Source organism: Salmo trutta, chromosome 21, assembly GCF_901001165.1.
Source record: "Salmo trutta chromosome 21, fSalTru1.1, whole genome shotgun sequence".
NCBI classification, from domain to species: domain Eukaryota; kingdom Metazoa; phylum Chordata; class Actinopteri; order Salmoniformes; family Salmonidae; genus Salmo; species Salmo trutta.
Window position 1 is genome coordinate 10,060,404 of NC_042977.1, and position 8,750 is coordinate 10,069,153.

Consider the following 8,750-nt stretch of genomic DNA (forward strand, 5'->3'; position numbering starts at 1 on the left):
TCACTTTGTCGTTATGGGGTATTGTGTGTAGATGGATGAGATATATATTTAATACATTTTGAATTCAGGCTGTAACATAACAAAATGTGGAATAAGTCAAGGGGTATGAATACTTTCTGAAGGCAGTGAGTATACAAAACATTAAGAACACCTGCTCTTTCAATGACACACTGACCAGGTGAATACAGGTGAAAATGATGATCCCTTATTGATATCACTTGTTGTTAAATCCACTTCAATCAGTGTAGATGAAGGGGAGGAGACGGATTAACGAAGGATTTTTAAGCCTTGAGACAATTGAGACACGGATGTGTGCCATTCAGAGATGGATGGACAAGAAAAACATATTTAAGTGCCTTTGAGCAGGGTATGGTAGTAGGTGCCAGGCGCACCGGTTTGTGGAAAGAACTGCAACGCTGCTGTTTTTTTTCACGCTCAACAGGGTTCGTTATGTTTGGTATACTCAGTGTGTCGTACTTTTCTTTTCTTATTTTTTTCACCTTTATTTAACCAGGTAGGCTAGTTGAGAACAAGTTCTCATTTACAACTGTGAACTGGCCAAGATAAAGCAAAGCAGTGTGACACAGACAACAACACAGAGTTACACATGGAATAAACAATAAACAAGCCAATAACACAATAAACAAGTCAATGACACAGTAGAAAAAAAGAAAGTCTATATACAGTGTGTTCTAAAAGCATGAGGAGGTAGGCAATAAATAGGCCATAGTAGCGAAGAATTACAATTTAGCAGATTAACACTGGAGTGATAAATGAGCAGATGATGATGTGTAAGTAGAGATACTGATGTGCAAAAGAGCAAAAAAGTAAATAAAAACAGTATGCCATAACTGTTCCTGCGTATTGCTGTGTAAACTCGCCATGATCTTCAGAGCAAATAAAATATGTATTGAATAGAAGCCATGTCTAGTTATTTGCTATATTGACAGAATAATCTACTGTTTACTTGCCAACAAATCAAAGTTGAAATGATACACCAACTCCCTGTATCATGTGTTTTACCAGTAAGACTGAAGCTAGTTTGTCCAAATACAATGAATTAATATCACAATGAATTGATCCAGAAGTTGAAGTCAACACTTTATTGATTTCTGATGCTGCTGGAATAATTGTGTCACTTGTTGGTACACTTGTAAAAAAAATATTATATTAAACACCCTTTATATACATATGTACAACAGCTAGAAATATTTTTTTTTAAACACATGATTTCACATATGGAAAATCACACAATTTCACATGTGACAAATCATGTGATACAATATGCTTTTGGAACAGTTCATGTGATGTGGATTTTCGTAGTATAAATCATGTGGAATCATATGAAACCATGTGCTTTTGGAACACTTCACGTGATGATATTACACATGAACTTTCACATCTGGATTTTCACGTGATCGCATAACCTTTCACATGTGGATAGTGAGAGAAAAATTACATATTTACCTGATTTGTTTGATATTAATAGTTAACAATTAATACTTAACAAATAGTAAGACATTTCTGTTCTACTAATGCTGTGTTTCTGTTAAGGGATGGTTTCCACTCTAGCTTCCTGCAGTTAGTCTGGCGTATGGTAAAGGAAAAATGGGTTTTGCTAGAGATAGCTTGAGCTGACAATGACTGGGTGATAAAAACCTACAGCTGGCATTCCAAATACAAGATGTGGTGTGTGTGACCCGAGATATAGATAGCCTGGAAGAGTTTAGAACAATCCCTCATTGTCTCAAAATCATCCAGGCAATTGGGAAACTAAGCCAGGTTGGGGGTGAACAACATCCATGCAGATACAGTGGGGGGGAAAAGTATTTGATCCCCTGCTGATTTTGTACGTTTGCCCACTGACAAAGAAATGATCAGTCTATAATTTTAATGGTAGGTTTATTTGAACAGTGAGAGACAGAATAACAACAAAATAATCCAGAAAAACGCATGTCAAACATGTTATAAATTGATTTGCATTTTAATGAGGGAAATAAGTATTTGACCCCCTCTCAATCAGAAAGATTTCTGGCTCCCAGGTGTCTTTTATACAGGTAACAAGCTGAGATTAGGAGCACACTCTTAAAGGGTGTGCTCCTAACCGCAGCTTGTTACCTGTATGAAAGACACCTGTCCACAGAAGCAATCAATCAATCAGATTCCAAACTCTCCACCATGGCCAAGACCAAAGAGCTCTCCAAGGATGTCAGGGAGAAGATTGTAGACCTACAAGGCTGGAATGGGCTACAAGACCATCACCAAGCAGCTTGGTGAGAAGGTGACAACATTTGGTGCGATTATTCGCAAATGGAAGAAACACAAAAGAACTATCAATATCCCTCGGCCTGGGGCTCCATGCAAGATCTCACCTCGTGGAGTTGCAATGAGCATGAGAACGGTGAGGAATCAGCCCAGATCTACACGCGAGGATCTTGTCAATGATCTCAAGGCAGCTGGGACCATAGTCACCAAGAAAACAATTGGTAACACAATACGCCGTGAAGGACTGAAATCCTGCAGCGCCCGCAAGGTCCCCCTGCTCAAGAATACATATACATGCCCGTCTGAAGTTTGCCAATGAACATCTGAATGATTCAGAGGACAACTGGTGAAAGTGTTGTGGTCAGATGAGACCAAAATGGAGCTCTTTGGCATCAACTCTACTCGCCGTGTTTGGAGGAGGAGGAATGCTGCCTATGACCCCAAGAACACCATCTCCACCGTCAAACATGGAGGTGGAAACATTATGCTTTGGGGGTGTTTTTTTGCTAAGGACAACTTCACCGCATCATTTGACGGGGCCATGTACTGTCAAATCTTGGGTGAGAACCTCCTTCCCTCAGCCAGGGCATTGAAAATGGCTTGTGGATGGGTATTCCAGCATGACAATGACCCAAAACACACGGCCAAGGCAACAAAGGAGTGGCTCAAGAAGAACCACATTAAGGTCCTGGAGTGGCCTAGCCAGTCTCCAGACCTTAATCCCATAGAAAATCTGTGTAGGGAGCTGAAGGTTCGAGTTGCCAAACGTCAGCCTCGAAACCTTAATGACTTGGAGAAGATCTGCAAAGAGGAGTGGGACAAAATCCCTCCTGACATGTGTGCAAACTTGGTGGCCAACTACAAGAAACGTCTGACCTCTGTGATTGCCAACAAGGGTTTTGCCACCAAGTACTAAGTCATGTTTTGCAGAGGGGTCAAATACTTATTTCCCTCATTAAAATGCAAATCATTTTATAACATTTTTGACATGCGTTTTTCTGGATTTTTTTGTTGTTATTCTGTCTCTCACTTTCATATCAACCTACCATTAAAATGATAGGCTGATCATTTCTTTGTGAGTGGGCAAACGTACAAAATCAGCAACCACTGTAACCAGGAGATGAACCCAGGAAGGCTTGTGATGCCACCCGATCAGCATGGGAGGGGTAGAACCAACCCTGACTAAGCGTTTTTAGGTCTCTGTTTTTTCATTATCAGTTAAGCTCTCGGCAACACACTCAAGAGTGTGGGGTCAACGGTTTCATTATTGCAATGATTAATCAATATTAAATAAAGATGATTGTTTGAAGAAATTACAAAGTCTTTCTCGGTATGAATTTCCACGACATTTTTGGCAACGAGGTGATCTGCAACTTCACCTGTTGACCCATCTGGGTAAACTGTGCACAGGGGATCTGAAATTGGGATCCCAGGGAAAACCACACTCATGATAGAGCAGCTGGACCTGCCTAAGATCTGAGAGGAAGTGGGCACGGGTGGATGCCAGATCCCGAACATTGTCCAAACCTACCTCTCTCAGTACTATCTATCAATAAGTGATGAAAAGATATCTTAAGGTGAATGCACCAATTTGTAAGTCGCTCTGGATAAGAGCGTCTGCTAAATGACTTAAATGTAAATGTATAAGAAAAAATGTAACAAAGAAAAAAATAGCCCCTGTTGAGGGTACGCTCAGAGTGAGGTCTTTCTTAAGAGGGCCGCAGCTGAGGTAACTAACGGGACTGAGTTGAGTTGATAAGAGTGTTCTTAAGTGAAGTATCCTTGTGCATAATTGTTAATTAGCCAGTTGCAGACAACCAAAAGTCCAGATCCGTGGTACTGAGTTGATCACAGTAGGACTGGTGAGGTTAACGTGGAGTGAAGTACTAGAGCGTGGGTAATCTTGCGAGAGAACTCGGCTCGGTGAAACTCATTGAACGAGGGACTAGAGTGCAGGTGACGCCTTGAGAGGGCATCTGGCTTGGTGAAGTTCAAATTATAATGTGTAATGTTTTGATACATTTTTTTGATAAATGAGGTAAACAGGTATGCCCTGGGTTACTATTGTTAGATCTTATTGTGAGTGTTTTGTTATTCATGGCACTTCACCGGAGGTGGAGATAAGAAAATATGAGGTAAGATTAGATTTTTGGGACCGTTTTATGCAATTAGATAGGAGACACGGGAACTCGGATAATCTATACCACAGTAATCGCAGTAGGTGATATTCCAGTGTGGATACAACACCCCGTTTTGGGACAACTAATTAGGCAATATTTTGACAATGGTATGGGTTTCCTAGTTCATATAGACAGGGTTTGAAATCTAAAAACAGCGCTAACTGTTTTTTTCTGCTTGTCTGTCTCATTCCCCTGTGTGTTTTTGTTTTTGTTTTCTGTGAATGTGATATGAGAGTGTGTGAGGGTAGAAATAAGTGTTTGTCTTAAGTTGGGATAGTAAGATATAGAAATTTGCAAAATAAGTTGATTGAAATTGGGATAATAAGTTTTGATATGTAGCATTATCTCGGGGTTCCATAGCAACGAGTCTATAGTTTCTGGAAGGCTAGACTTTGCCGTGGTTTCTGGGAGGTTAGAGGACCGTTAAGGATCCCATGACCCGCCGGGCAGTGTCTGGTATGATCGATTACTTGAGATTTGATAAAGTAATACGCAGTAATATGCAAATTATACAACCCATACATAGATGTATGTAGGTTCAACGTGGTCTCTTTATGGATAATTTGATAGAGATAAGGTTAAAGCATTATATAAACGCTTATGGGATTTTCTCCGCCCGGATAATACATTTAAAGGAAACTGCCCATAAGGCCCCCCACAGTAAGTGAGGAGTTGCAATAATTATTGAATAAACCCTTTCCCCATACAGTTAATAGCGAACTAATGTGGAATATCGACGTACCTTATAACGTCGTACAAAGCCAAATTAGGGTTTCCATCAAATTAATTATCATTGCAGAGCTAATGTGATGTAGTAAATTAATTTCAATATGTCGAATGAGAACTCATAATGCGCTTTTATTAAAAGGCGCAAGATCTGTTTTTACATCAATGGATGTCAATTTAATTGATTTGACTGCTATGATTGTGAATAAATCCACTTTGAGCATGTGGAATATTTGCAAAGAAACACTTGGTTGAACTATTAAGGATTACCAAGATTCTCTGGTCTGATGAAACCAAGATGGAACTCATTGGCCTGAATGCCAAGTGTCACGTCTGGAGAACCTGGCACCATCGCTATGGTGGTGGCAGGATCATGCTGCGGGGATGTTTTTTAGCGGCAGGGACTGGGAGACTAGTCAGGATTGAGGGAAAGATGAACGGAGCAAACATATGCTGAGCACTTGTTCCCACATATGCTGAGCACTTGTTGGCTGTTTTTCCTTCACTCTGCAGTCCAACTCATCCCAAACCATCTCAATTGGGTTGAGGTCGGGTGATTGTGGAGGCCAGGTCATCTGATGCAGCACTCCATCACTCTCCTTCTTGGTCAAATAGCCCTTACACAGCCTGGAAGTGTGTTGGGTCATTGTCCTATTGAAAAACAAATGATAGTCCCACTAAGCGCAAACCAGATGGGATGGTGTATCGCTGCAGAATGCTGTGGTAGCCATGCTGGTTAAGTGTGCATTGAATTCTAAATAAATCACTGACAGTGTCACCAGCAAAGCACCCCCACACCATCACACCTCCTCCTCCATGATTCACGGTGGGAAACACACATGCGGAGATCATCCGTTCACCTACCTTGCGTCTCACAAAGACATGGCGGTTGGAATCAAAAGTCTCAAACTTGGACTCATCAGACCAAAGGACAGCTTTCCACCGGTCTAATATCCATTGCTCGTGTTTCTTGGCCCAAGCAAGTCTCTTCTTATTGATGTCCTTTAGTAGTGGTTTCTTTGCAGCAATTCGACCATGAATGTCTGATTCACGCAGGCTCCTCTGAACAGTTGATGTTGAGATGTGTCTGTTACTTGAACTCTGTGAAGCATTTATTTGGGCTGCAATTTCTGAGATGCAGTTGACTCTACTGAACTTATCCTCTACAGCAGAGGTAACTCTGGGTCTTCCTTTCCTGTGGCGGTCCTCATGAGAGCCAGTTTCATTATAGCGCTTGATGGTTTTTGTGACTTCACTTGAAGAAACTTTCAAAGTTATTGAAATTTTCCGGATTGACTGATGGACTGTTGTTTCTCTTTGCTTATTTGAGCTGTTCCTGCCATAATATGGACTTGGTATTTTACCAAATATGGCTATCTTCTGTATACCAACCCTACCTTGTCACAACACAACTGATTGGCTGAAACACATTAAGAAGGAAAGAAATTCCGCAAATTAACTTTTAACAAGACACACCTGTTAATTGCAATGCATTCCTGGTGACTACCTCATGAATGCTAAGAGCGTGCAAATCTGTCATCAAGGCAAAGGGTGGCTACATTGAATAATCTCAAATATAAAATATATTTTGATTTGTTTAACACTTCTTTGGATACTACATGATTCTACATGTGTTATTTCATAGTTTTGATGTCTTCACTATTGTTCTACAATGTAGAAAATAGTAAAAATAAAGAAAAACCCTTGAATGAGTGGGTGTGTCCAAACTTTTGACTGGTACTCTATGCTTTAATGGTCTATGTGCCAGGGGGCTAGGGTCAGTCTGTCCTATCTGGTGAAGTTCTCCTGTCTCTCTCTCTCTCTCTCTCTCTCTCTCTGAGCACCTGAGGCCTAGGACCATGCCTCAGGACTACCTGACCTGATGACTCCTGGCTGTCGCCATTCCACCTGGTCATGCTGCTGCTCCACTTTCAACTGTTCTGACTGTTCTGACTATGAAACCCTGACCAGGACTACCTGCTACCTTGTCCCGGACTTGCTATTTTCGACACTCTCTCTCTCTCTATCTCTCTCTCTCTCTCTCTCTCTCTCTACCACAACTGCTGTCTCAACCTCTGACCTCTGAGTGCTTGGCTATGAAAAGCCAACTGACATTTACTCCTGAAGTACTGACCTGTTGCACCCTCTACAACCACTGTGATTGTTATTTGACCCTGCTGGTCATCTGTGAACGTTTAAACATCTGGAGGAACGATCTGGCCTTAAGGGCCATGTAATCTTATAATCTCCACCCGGCACAGCCAGAAGAGGACTGGCCACCCCTCAGAGCCTGGTTCCTATCCAGGTTTCTTCCTAGGTTCCTCCCTTTTTAGGCAGTTTTTCCTAGCCACCATGCTTCTACATCCGCATTGCTTGCTTTCTGGGGTTTTAGGCTGGGTTTCTGTACAGCACTTTGTGACATCTGCTGATGTAAAAAGGGCTTTATAAATACATTTGATTTTATTTGAGTATGATTATTTTGTTTGAGTGGTTGAACCTACAATTTGTCCACATCATACAGCAATCTGTTGACAAGCTGGCAGTAAGTAGTCAGTTTTAAGACATAGTTGGCAGGTGTCAGACACATGAAACACAGATTTCTGACAGAAGGCCCAAATATTCGGTCACAGACAAGGTGTAGCACTCATTTCAAGCCTTGCTTTTGTTTGAACTTGACTGTTAAAGTATAGCTTCAACCCATAGACCCCAGAAGTTTTTCTACCTCTGTTTCTTTGTTGTCTTAGGACGCAGAAAAGGTCATACAAATCAATGTCCTATATTGTCCTTTCAGACAATACCTGAATGACTCATAACAGCAGGGCTTGGTCCATCTGAGAAAAGAGAAAACTGAGCCGGACTCTGGGAAGTGATATAAAGGCTGCATTCTGCGGTGTGAAATATCGATTGACACGCTTTGCCAAAAACTATTTGACACAACTTGACCTTTTAGGATGAGTGCCCTTGCAAATCAAGCCTTTGAATGGAAGGGAGATGAAGGCTTGATGCTGAAAGAAAAACCAAAGTATTTTCTCTCCCGTTAATTACATGCCATAATGAAAATTGGGAAGAGGCAGTTTATTTGCTATCACACCGAGACATAAACCCAAATCCATTAGGAGGGAGAGTTACCTTGACAGACTCCTCAATGGCTCACATGAATACTAAAAATAGTTCCATTTTGAAGCAGAAGTATGCTTCCATTTTCAAATTTTCCTCCTTTTTCAAAGACATTCAAAGGAAGTTTTGACCCAAAATATGGTCCAAATATCAGTCACTGACCCATAAAGGGAAATATCCACTTCTGTTACGCTTTTTTCTCAAGAGATTCTAATGTAGAGCAGTGGCAGTAGGATTTCAGCACTATTACAGAAGAGTAACTCTACATGCCATCGCCTGTAGAACAGTTTGCATTTCTCTTTCATCCATATTCATTATCCTCTGCGTTGGTATTGTTGGTAAGCCACCCAGAAAGTTTATTTTTACCCTTGAAGTAAACCGGAGACGACTATGTCCCAGAGATAAATGAGGATGTCCCAGAGATAAATGAGGATGACTTCTGGCAGAGAATGAAAGGTATCG